General features: G+C 44.3%; 1 pseudogene; it reads right to left on the bottom strand.

Moving 5' to 3' along the window:
- Nucleotides 1-9,333: 9,333 nt before the first annotated feature.
- LOC104871935 lies at nucleotides 9,334-9,939 on the bottom strand (annotated as a pseudogene).
- Between the last annotated feature and the right edge of the window lie 2,139 nt (nucleotides 9,940-12,078).

The following is a 12,078-nucleotide window of genomic DNA, read 5'->3' as shown; positions in this document are numbered from 1 at the left end:
AAGTCACTACTGAGTTGGTCAGACATGAGGGTCTATTCATTTTTCAGATTTAGATAATGTTCTTGTTTGTGCCAGTGCTCAGGTATGGTGACAGACTGGTATTGTTCTTATCTCCATCTTTCACAGTCACTGAATGGCACTGTCTGATGTAGGTGCTCTGTAAAATTGTTTTTCTTCAACAGGAGACTGTCAAGCCCCAGCCGTGAGCGCCCTGCCAGCTCCTAGCTCCTGAGCGTGGAGCTTGCTCTCTCTGGTCCCATCTGTACCTGTGCTTCCGGCCCCAGCTTCTGTGAGGAGCCCCCTAGCGGTCAGCTCATGTGGCTGCCCCGTCGGGTCTCTGCTGGTGCTCTGCTCACAGCTCAGCGCTTTTTGCGGAGCCTGTCAGACTCAGAGGCCTGGTTTCCTTTCCTTTGGCTGTGGTTCCCTAGCCTGTCACATTGCTTTTGGGGCTAATGTGCCTGTCTGTCTGGCTCCCTTCCTCTCTCTTGTCCCTTTACCGTCATTTTAGAGGATTTCAGGGAGGGAGCAGAAATAGGTGGCTGTGTCTTTGCAGCATGTTTTACTGGAAGTCCTTTCTAGCTTTCAGCTCTACTGACTTCTCACAAAATTGCTCCTCAATGAAACTCTTCTGTCTTTTGAGAGGGGATGCCAGATACTTGTGTTCAAAAAAACCCTTAACAAAATGGGGGGAAACTGTGCATACCATAGGCTGATATACATGAAGAAAGTTACACTTCCTTTAATTAAGGAAAACTGTCTTTCTTCTTTCTTTTTGGTGGTGGGGATTAAAGCCAGAGGTGCTCTGACATTAGGTATGTCCCCAACCCTTTTTATTTTGAAACACCATTTCCCCAAGTTGACAAGACTGGGCTTGTACTCACAATACTCCTGCCTCAGCCTCCCTCAGCGCTAAGATTACAGGCATACACCACCATATCCGTGATTTTCTGAATGCCGTCCACTTTCTTATCATCCGACTCTGCACTAAAGCTGTAGCACGCTGGCGGAGTCTCATGGATTCATTTGTTTTCCTGAGTAGATTTCGCATGCCTAGGTGACTTTGTTCCTTTGATGTCTGGAGCAATCAGCATATTTGCTGCTCACAGGCTGTCCAGGTAACAAATGGACACTTTAATAAGAACCATACTTTTCATCTGTGAGGCTCAGTATCTTTAATTAGCATGTTGGGCAGCTACTTGTCTCCTTCTTTATGGTATAAATCATTAATGGCCACAGAGAAGAAACGCCCGTTTAATGTAGTGACATGCCTAAATCGGCTGTCTCGGCAGCTCAACTTTGCTCAGTGGTACTCTGTGGAGAAATAATGACGATAACACAAAAGAATCATCGTTAGGGTGCCATCCAGGGAGCCAGGGCTGCTCCATTACGATGATAACCGCGATGCCCTGGGAAGGTATGAAGGGGAGGGAGTAGCTCTGCGAGCTCTGGAGGGCGAGGACAGCGCTGGAGTGGGAGGTCGGGCTCCCTGGGAGATCGGGCTCCCTCTCGAAAACCGCCGTTTAATGGGGATCTTGCAGTCTGGTCAGCAGGGTCAGAAGACAGCAGGTGTGAGAGCAGCATGGAATGTCTGTGACCGAGTCCATGTGTGACACCTTTTTCAGAGTCTTGTTCCCGTATACCCCGTTATATTTTTGAAGAGTTGTATTTGCATGTAGGCTGGGATTTGCTTGTGGACGTGAATATCACCTCTGGAGAAAGAGAGCATGTACTGACGCGTTAGCTTTCACCACTGTGATAAAATAAGCAACAAAAGCCGGGCGTGGTGGCGCACTCCTGTAATCCCAGCACTCGGGAGGCTGAGGCAGGAGGATCGATGTGAGTTCGAGACCACCCTGGGGCTACATAATGAGTTCCAGTTCAGTCTCAACTACATGGTGAGACCCTGTCTCTCTCTCTCTCTCTCTCTCTCTCTCTCTCTCTCTCTCTCACACACACACACACACACACAGCAACAAAATCACAGTTCTTTTTGGCTCATGTTTCCAGTCCGCGGTCAGCTGACTCCATTACCTTTAGGCCCTCAGCCAGGCGGAAAAGCAGGGCAGAGGGCGTGGTGGAGGAAAGCTGTTCACCTCCTGTCAGCCAGGAAGCAGAGGAAGTAACCCTTCAAAGGCACAACACGCCCCACCCAGGGACCCACCTCTTCGAACTAAGCTCCACCTCTGAGTTTCTACCACCTCTCCAGAGCGCCGCCTGCTGGGCACTAAGCCCTCAACACCTGCGCCCTGGGCGGACGTTCTAGATTAGTTTGTAGTCTGTTCAATTTCAACGCTATAATGCGCTGCCTGATGAGGTTTACACAGATGGGGCAGTTTCGCTTCTCAACAGTTCAGTTTAACTGTTGAGACTGTTAAGAAGTCAGAGAAGCTGCTAATGTGTGATACAGTTAGGGAGCCATGGCTGGATGAAGTCAGAAGATCTGCCTCAGCGCAGGGCCCCCTCCTCCCGGGAGCCGTCCTCAACCTCCACGCTGCCCTCCTGGGTCGCATCCGGGGACCTGCTGTGTGTCCGCCGCCCATGCTAGATCGCAGGAACAAGCTGGAAATCAACTCCTCTGGATAAATTCTTCCCAGACCAACCCAAACCCAGTCGTGCCCCTCCCTCAGGGAGGCCTGGCCCTGAGCTAACTCTGCTAGAGGAGGAGAGGGGCGCGTTCCACGGATGTACACAAAGCATGAAAGGAGCAGCTGATTGGGGCCCAGGGTTTACTACACATGGAGAAAACAAACAAGGAGAAAGGGCTAAAGGTCGGGAGTTGGCCGCCTGGCCTTGAGGGCGACCTCCACAAGCCCCTGCTGCAGCTCCTTCCCCGGAAGCACACTGTTGGAGTGAAGCCCCACAGGGCCCAGAGGTCGGAGAGTGTCTCATTTTAAACATCAAGCCTATTTGTGTCTAAGGCATGGGGAAAAGAACGCACGGAGAAGAAAAGTCTCGCTGGATCTGGGCACTGCTCAGGGCTCTCTGATGCAGTCTAGTTTGCCTCCGAGTTGGACTCCTTTGCCTGAGTTCCAACTGTAGCATTCCCAGTGTGTCAGTGAGCTTATCTGGGCTTCATGTAAGCCTTCTTGTTTTGAAGACTATTAAAAGGTCAATGCTCGGAGAGCCCAGAACAGTGGCTGATCGATCCACCTAGTCAATGGGGACTGAGCACCCACCTGCTTATGTGCAGCACTAATGCCAAGTTTTCAGCATGTGTTCAATCACCTGAACCCCTTAAATCCCAACTAGGTCAGTACTTTCACTAGCAGCATTCCCACTTTACAGATGTGGAAACTAAGGCACAGATCACCTCTGCATCTTTCCCAAGATCACACGGTAAGACGTGGCAAAGCCAGAGATTGAATCTGGTGCCAGCTATTGAATCCCTCACCTAATCACCCATGCTGCTCTGTAAAATGCTCTTTTTATCAATATGAAGGCACCTACTGTGGGTTGAATGGTGTCCTGCAGATGTAATCAAGAAAAAAATGAGGTAAGACTGGATTAGGAGGGAGAATTAGCCAAAGACTATAAAGAAAAACTTGGGCTCAGACGCAGATAACTTCGTGGGATGGTGAGGTGGAGATTCGAGTGCATCTACAAGCCTGAGAACTCAGGGATTTCGGCAGCGGCCCTAGTGTTGAAGGGGGTGAAGAGAGAGGAGAGGAGAGAGAGAACAGACCTGCCAACACCTTGATTTTAGACTCTAGCCTTCAGAAGTGTGACAGAATAAATTTCTTTTGTTTTAAGTCACCAAATTTGTAGTACTTTGCTTCAGCGGGCCCAGGAATCTACTATAGTGTCTAAATATATCCTGATGTGTATTTCAGTAGAAACCAACTCTCAGGGGAGCATAAACGTCTCTCTATAATGTGGTATACAGTTAGGTAGACCTATGTGCAATGCCTAACCAAAATTGAAGTGGTGGGTAATATATTCATTAAGAACTACAGATAAGTAGTTCCTGTCTGAATAGGAACCTTTGAGGAATAAGAATCTTTATGGGCTGATGGGATTCACGTTGCAGCTCACACATGTCTGGCTCAGATTTCTCAGCCTGCTGGACAAAGCCGGAGAGTAGAGTGACATCCACTCCTACTTAGATATGAAATGTCCCTAGTTTGACCCTCTGCATTGATCACTCAGAGCCACCACAGCCAAGCACTGCGGCAGCGTTAGTAGAGTGGGGGTGGGGATAGTGGGGAGAAGCAACGGCCAGAAACCTGCTGAATTCATCTGTCTTTGGAGGAGGGTGCCAGGGCGGGTGAGCTCCAGGGAGCCTGCAGTCTGTGTGGTGTGGCGTGGCGTGTGGTGATAGCGCTTGAGGTGTGGTTCTAGTTTGTACTTTTCAAGGACTTGGCAGTGCTGTCCGTGTGGGTGACAGGGACATGAACTGTCAGGGGCTTCAACTGTTTTTCTGATCCACTAGAGACTCCCTAACAAGTGTGCAGCAGCAGTCAGCCTATCAGGGATGGCCTTGCAGACTTGCAGGGTGATGGCAAATGCCACGAGACAGAGGGTGGGGGCAGCATCCCGTGGACTCCTGCACTATGGACCCTCCTTTCCTGGCAAAGTGTCTGGAAGGAAGTTTCACTTATTGGATCTTTTCTGAACCAGAATTTTGTGTCCAAAGTTTCAGCTCTGCTAAGACCCCTGAATACAACCCCCAAAAGAATTCTTCAGAAGAATCACCAGCCACCTCTCTCCAAGGCACAGCCCTGATGGAGCATTTACTTATGAAGGGCCTCATAGAAAACCTGTCATATATAGTTCTTATTCTTTCAACAACCCTATGAAAATGGTCTGCCCAAAGTTACCTTCTGGAATTTAGACTCTGGGCCTCCAGTGTCTGAGCTGTTTGTCTGGGATCACGCCATCCCCACGAACTCTGTCCCGAAGGAAAGTTTCCCTATCACTGCACTCAAACTGTCAACAAGATATTTTGGAAAAATATATGAGAAGCTGAATATACGAATGGACAGTGGCCAGCATGCACTCCGCAATGGAATTCTGACTTACGATTTCCATAGCAACCCGCCTGCAGAGCAAGCCACGCCCTCTGGAGCAGTCAGCCCAGATGGGTCAGCACATGGCAGTGAATCAGTTTCCCAGTTGCTATCCCTCACCAGCCCCCCAACTCAGAGAAAGCCAAATGGGTGCCCAAAGCCAGTCGTACAAAATCTGGCCACCTCTAGCCAGCGTCCAACTTCCCCCACCAACAGGTCCCATCCAGAGTACACCTGAAGCCTTCCCTCCTTCCCACCGGCCCAAGTCTCTGCCAGTGTGACTCACGGTGGAGCTCTGAAAGCACTGCCTCAGCCTGTTCTCACCCCGTGTTCATTATTTATTTCCACATGTGTCTAAATCCGTTAAGAATATTTCACATATCCAAGTGTTCAGATAGCTGGAGATGAAACCTACCAAATGAACAGTTTCTGTATGGCAAAACCATGCATAGCTTCTGGTGAGGAAAGCAAACTCAGGAAAGGCAAATTCCATTTTACACTAAAATAGATTATTTCCTTTAAGGAGAATTGATTAAATCCTGTCTCCACTGCTGCCTTTGAAGTGTTGCTTGCCTCACCACCCCACACACCCCATAGGATCTCTCACAGCAGGAAGGGGAAATGGTGCAGGGCAGAGTGGATCCGGGTGGCTCTTTTTTGTCACTTCTGTTTGACCAAGACGCGAGAATAGGTTGGTGATGTGGAAACAGCAGGACTCATGGCATGATCCCCGGACAGAGGGGAGGGGTACAGTGCAACCCAGGAGAATCCCCTAAGTCCAAGGGACGACTCAAGCAGGTGAAGCCATTCCTCAGGTGTCCTGCTCTGAAAGAAATCAACTGAGGGGCCGGGGATTTAGCTCAGCGGTTCAGTGGCCCGCCTCACAAGCGCAAGGATCGGAGTTCAATCCCCGGTACCAAAAAAAAAAAAAAAAAAAAAAGAAAAGAAATCAACTGAGCAGATGTAATCTAGAAGTCTCTATAGGAACAGAAGACTGTGTCTGAAAGTGGGAAGGCGGGACCTGGAACTCACAGCTGGACAGCACTGTTATGACAGAAGAGAGGGACACTAACCACTGTGTTATCAGAGGTCATTCTCAGTGAAGGCTCATAGATGGCTTCTGTTTTGTCTTAACTTTGTCATAGTTTTGCTTTTGTTTTGTTTTGTTTTGTTTTTCTTTTTGTACTGGGGATTAAACCCAGGGCTTCTGCACTAAACTACATCCCAACCCCTTTTTTATTTTCTAATTTTGAGACGGGGTCTTACTAAGTCACTAAGTGACCCAGGCTGGGTTTCAACTTGAGATCCTCCTGCCTCAGCCTCCTACATGTATGCATCACCACATTTGGTTTCTGTGCTCTTTTTTTTCTGTGTTTTCTCTGCCTTCTGGAAGAAACACCTACAATATCTGGAATTGGAAAAATTATCTTTAAGAATATGAATTTTGGGGAAGGAGGGAAGATGGTTTATCTTTGAAGACATCTCGAAGTGATGGCATAAAAGTCACCACAGAAAAGATCACTACTGAAAGATAAGCTATAAACTTGGAACATTTTACTGTAAGAAACTCTCTTGCAACATAGAAAACATGTTGAAACTTGGGACAGTGAAGAATTTGTCAGCATCTACAGTGCTAAAAATCACAGTGAGCACACTTTTTGTTTTGTTTTGTATTTGGGGGACAGAGTCTCACTATGTAGTCCAGGCTGGTCTCGAATGCAATGACCCTCCTGCCTCAGCCTCCCGAGTACTGGGAATATAGCGTGCACCACTGCAGCCATCAACACACTTGTGACTCGGCTCTTGCATCGCACTAGCCATTCCCACACTCTTCCCCAGTCCTCTGCCTGGCACACTCCTCACTTCGGTTCTCAGCTCCAGTGCTTCTCAAACCGGTCTCTACAGAAAAGCAGCCCCACACATGAACCCGTGTGTTTTCTGTGTGTTGTCTTCCTCTCACCAGAGAAGCATCTTCCTGACACCAGGAATTAGACCTGTTTTGTGCCTTGCTGTGCTCCTGGGTCTGGAGACAGCAGTAATAGGTTCTCATTAAGGACTTGTTGAATGAACAAACGAATAGAGTGAGCTAGGGCTTCAGGGGTGGAATGCATGTTATTCCCTGGTGTTGGACCAGGAGACCCAGGTACCTCTTCTCAAGGGCTGCTGGGGACCACGAGTGCATTGGACTCTCAGTCATTTTGTTGCTGGTGATCTCTTTTAGCCCATGAGAAAAGGGTTTAAAGAAAATGGCCTATAGAACACTGACTGCAGCTCACAGATGTCAGCTCCTACTGAAAGGAGCCAGAGTTCCTTGGAGAAATGGTTGCTTTCATGTCTGTAACTGAAAGTGTAAAAGAGGAGCCTGGGATACCTTGTCATGCCTGAAAATGAGGAGCACTGAAAGACGACCAGGTAATGGAAAGAAGACCCGAGATTTATTTGAATAATGATGACAGTGTCTTAAATAGTGATGACAGTGTCAAAATCCGTGAGTTCATACTGATGCTCAAAAAAAATCCAAAACTGAACAAAATTAATTGGTCACCTTGGGAGATTGCTAAGGCACAAATTTCTTATTATGAAAATTGATAAAAGGAAGAGAATCAAGCATTTTCTTGTTTTCTTTTGCAGACTGTATTGCAAGATAACCAGTTTAAGAGAGAATGTTTCTCTCTATAGAAAGCCATCTCAGATAATAAAAGAAGACGCACTGAGCTAATTCGAAAACCGCCATTTTGCAAATCCCAGCAAAATAATGGGTGACGATAGAAAGCATTAATGGCTGCTCACCGTTAAGGAAAAGTTGACGAAAGATGTTATAATGGAGGGAACAGAGTGAGCAACTGAATTCACGAATCAATGTCAGTCATGTCACTAAAGTAAGTGCCTTGGGCTGCTGCAATGGAAACACAGAGCACCATCAAGAAATAATCTTGTGTGCATGCACAAACTTGAATCTAATAGTGCTTGACCAACACCAATGAAATAGGAACTGACAGGAGTAGAGGAGCAGTCCCAGGAAGCAACAGGCCAAATTCAGAAATGTACAAATTTCTACAAGACAAATGAGTCAGTTTTTCCACCAATCACATGGTTCTTTTTTTTTTTTAAACCAAAGGTGTAATTTCCACACCATGTTTAGTATGACAGGATAAGCTCATTCTAACTTTTTAAATATATAAAGATAGAAAAAGCTCAAAGAAATCTATTTATCTACCTGAGATCAAAATAAGTTTTCTTTTTCCTATCTAAACATAATTCTTAGCATTGTGGCAAATCTAACTTCACATATTTTTCCCCAAAAAATTTAAGCTTTGCTTTAGAGATTCTTGTGTTACACATATATATTTACATTTTTTTCTTCAAAGACTAATGACAAGTTTATGTAGTTAATTTGTCTGTAACAGGACTGTGATACTACTACTACTAACATAAAAATTAAAAGGCAATCATCTGTACAATGTGTATTATGAACTGGGATCACAGAATCTATGTACACATAATTTCTAGAGTTCAAACTTGCTCTCTCTCTCTCTCTCTCTCTCTCTCTCTCTCTCTCTCTCTCTCCGTCTTTCTCTCTGACACAGTTCTTGCTGTTTAGTTCAGGCTGAGCTTGAACTCACTATGTAGCCCAGGCTGGCTTTGAACTCATGATGACCCTCCTGACTCAACCTCCCAAGTTCTGGGATTACAGATGTGCACCATCATACTCGGCTTAGCTTATACTTAAAAAAAGGTCCTTGTATTCTACTCTTTGAGGCAGAGGTTATAAATAGTGATAAAGATATTGTGTATAAAAGTTCCAAAATCAAGCATTATCCCCAATTGGCAAAACTGCCCCTTAAATAAAAAACTAAATATGATTACATCTTTATAGTAGCTATGCAACTTTTTGTTTTGCAGCCTGCATCGTTTTACTGAGGTAACAACATCTTCTCTCTTGTCCTTTGCCTATGGCAAACCAAAGCCAAAAACAGAAAATACCTCCACAGCTGCTTTCTTTCCTGCTGCCTTTTGCAGTGCTTCCAAGTCTTGAAGGCAAAAGAACCTGCTGGAATGAAGAGATGATACTCCTCCTTTCCTGCTAGATGTAATGTATGAAAGCCAATCTAAGAGTATGAGTAGAAAAAGAAAATAGTGCAGGCTGAGGGGTAAGCTACCCTCTAGGGAAACAGAAAATAAGGTCGGGAAGCTGTTACCCCACTGGCCCTTCTGCATTATCCCAAATTAGCTCAGTGTGAGATCAAAATTTCAAACTCTGGAAAGGCAGTCGCTTAGGAGGAGCAGCTAGAGAAGTGAGTAAATGGGAAGAAGTACAACAGTAGCTTCAGCTGTCAGTGAGTTTCTTTGCTCTGGTATTGGCAATGTCAATACAATCTTAGTTGGTGTCAGCCTTTTCTGTGATCTGGTCTAGCTGTCTATTTTGAGCTTCAGTTTCATTGCCTGTGTTCAAGGCCATGTTCTTTAAATTTCCCAGGATATTGCTGACTTGAGTCATGTTCTTGTTCACCTCATCTTTTCTGGCATCGTTGGTTATACATTTAATGTATCTGCCAGCGGCTACTCCCGTGGCTGGCTGCTGAGGCTGGCCCTCTGTGACCTGGGCTAGCTGCTGCCTACCATGTTTCTAGGTGAGCTGCCTATGACATCTTGCCTGGTAGTCTTTGCCAGATTCAAAGTTCACAGACAGACACAGAGGGCACGACACTTGTTGAGTTCTATTAAGAGCCTTCTCTGTCTCTCTTGTGTCTTTATCTGGTCCATTACTTTTTCAATGAGGTTTAGTTGTCTCCCCCGATCATCCAGCTGAGTGGTGGTCTTGACTCCTGCATCTGAGACTGGCTAAACCCAGGATTTTCCCTATCCTCTCCAGAGACTCATCAGTCAATTGGTTAGCCCTCAGCTGAATGTCTTCAGGTGACAGGTTATCCATGATGAATCAAAATTCAGGCATAGTGTGGAAGTGTGGATATTCGAGAGGTCTAGTCATTCCTCACCACACAGCTCAAAAGAGAGAGATAGAGAAAGAGAGAGAAGACATTTCCTTGTTTAACGAAGGAGTTCTGGGCTAGGTCATTAAGTGAACTAGTCACTGCATGAGGAATTGTAAGTAGAACATACATTACAATTTAGGAACCAAGAAATAGTCAAATGATGACTTTGTTTTTGCTTGCATAACTTTTACATGCAGTACTGTAATGTATATAGAACATAGAAATACAGAACTGTTCTATAAGTACAGTCAGCAAGAACTGTAGTACCATAATGTGGAAGAAACCACCATAAGGCCACGCTGCTATTCCTGTTCCTCTTACATTAGTCCAAATGTGGGTCATAAGTGCAAGAGGCAGGTTGTTAAATCCAAACAGTTGTTAAACAGGTAGGTCATTAAGGAGGAATATCTGTAAAAGCAAGGGGAAGAAATGTTGGGCCAAACAGATGAGATAGAGCAACCAAATATGGGGTGCACTATTTATTTGCATCCTGGCTTGAACAAAATACTAAGATATGTATTTGAGATAATCAACAAAAAGTGAACATAAACCAAGTATTAACTACTATTATATATTTTATTCTGTTGTATGTGGTTAGAGCTCTTAAGTTACTACTTTTAGAGCTACATAGTGAAGTCTTTGCATGTGAAATTATGTTATAGCTAAGATTTTCTTTAAAATAATCTAGCAAAAATATAAGTGGGAGTATGGCCCGCACAAGGTACTAGGACATGGGGATTCGTGGAGGCTGAGGTGGCCCTTGTGGTTTTACACCCACGTAGCTTCTCTTCCAGCTGGGCGTAAAGTTTGGTTTCTTTTTTTAAATTTCCATTTTGTCACAGACCAATCTTTTTATTAAATATAATAAAAGTGAATTCTTAAATATTAAATGATTTGAAACTAGACATGTAAAATGTAAGTCCAAATTTTTCATTGGATTCAGCAGACATAAAATTACACTTCAATAAATATCAGAACAGGGCCAGGGATTTAGCTCAGTGATTTCTTGTAAGTGCAAGGACCCAAGTTCAGTCCCCAGTACCAAATAAGTAAATAAATGTCAGAATAAACATGCCGTGTGGAAAGGTAAAAGAATTTTTAAGCCACATGTTTTTCATGGCATGTGTATATACAGTAATGCATATCAGCACTTCTATTACATTCTTAACTTTTGTTAATCCATAAATATAACTTTATCAGGAAGTTATAAAGATAGCAATTCCCCATACTAAATCAAGTTTGAACAAAAACACATGCCCATCGATATATAAAGTTTGACAAACGAGCTTGCTTCCTGTTTGTCGCTTTACCTAATCCAGGTTGGCTGGAGGAGTATGCCGCTCACAGAAGATAATACTCTCCTAGCTCGTCCATTTCTTTGTCATGATACTCAGCTTCACGGGATGTGTTGATGAGAATAGGAAAAGGGATTTTCAAGTGAATACGGAAGTTCAGAATATTCGTTTTTAACTTATATTAAAAATGGGATAAATAAAAGAAAAACAAAGAAAACAAAAAAGGAGGTGAGTAATGCTTTTTATTTCAAAATTCATATGCAGTTTCTGATCGGTAGCCAGTTCCATGATTTATCTTGTAAAGTTGTAGTTCAATTTAAATTATCCTTTCATGAAATAAATAGATTCCAGAGCCACAGATTTCTTAGATGGACATTACCTTTTGATAGAAAATAAACCCAAAATTCACAGAGGTACAGATGCACAGTAATAGATCATCGCCTATATTAAGACATGCCATAACAATATGTAGAAATGTGAACTTTGGGATTTGCCTCTTAATTTTTTCTTGTATTCCTTCCTTATATGGATTTTTAATATCATTAAAAATTCCTAAGATATCAGACCAGTCAGCAAGTCTGGATGTCCATTCTGCATCTTTAAAACTGATTCCTTATTTGGAAGAAGTGTGGTATCTGAGCTAGGCTCTGTGGGCTGGGGATTTAGCTCAGTGGTTCTGGTGAGTGCCTGGCAAGTGCAAGGACCTGAGTTCGATCCCCAGTACAAAAAAAATTTTCAAAAAAAAACTGCTCTGAAACAACTTTGTTGACAATATATTTTCTG

The sequence above is a fragment of the Fukomys damarensis genome, unplaced genomic scaffold (assembly GCF_012274545.1).
Source record: "Fukomys damarensis isolate Sample0158 unplaced genomic scaffold, DMR_v1.0_HiC HiC_scaffold_30, whole genome shotgun sequence".
Classification (NCBI taxonomy): domain Eukaryota; kingdom Metazoa; phylum Chordata; class Mammalia; order Rodentia; family Bathyergidae; genus Fukomys; species Fukomys damarensis.
Note: the sequence above shows the minus strand (reverse complement) of the source record. Positions and strands in the feature narration are given on the sequence as shown.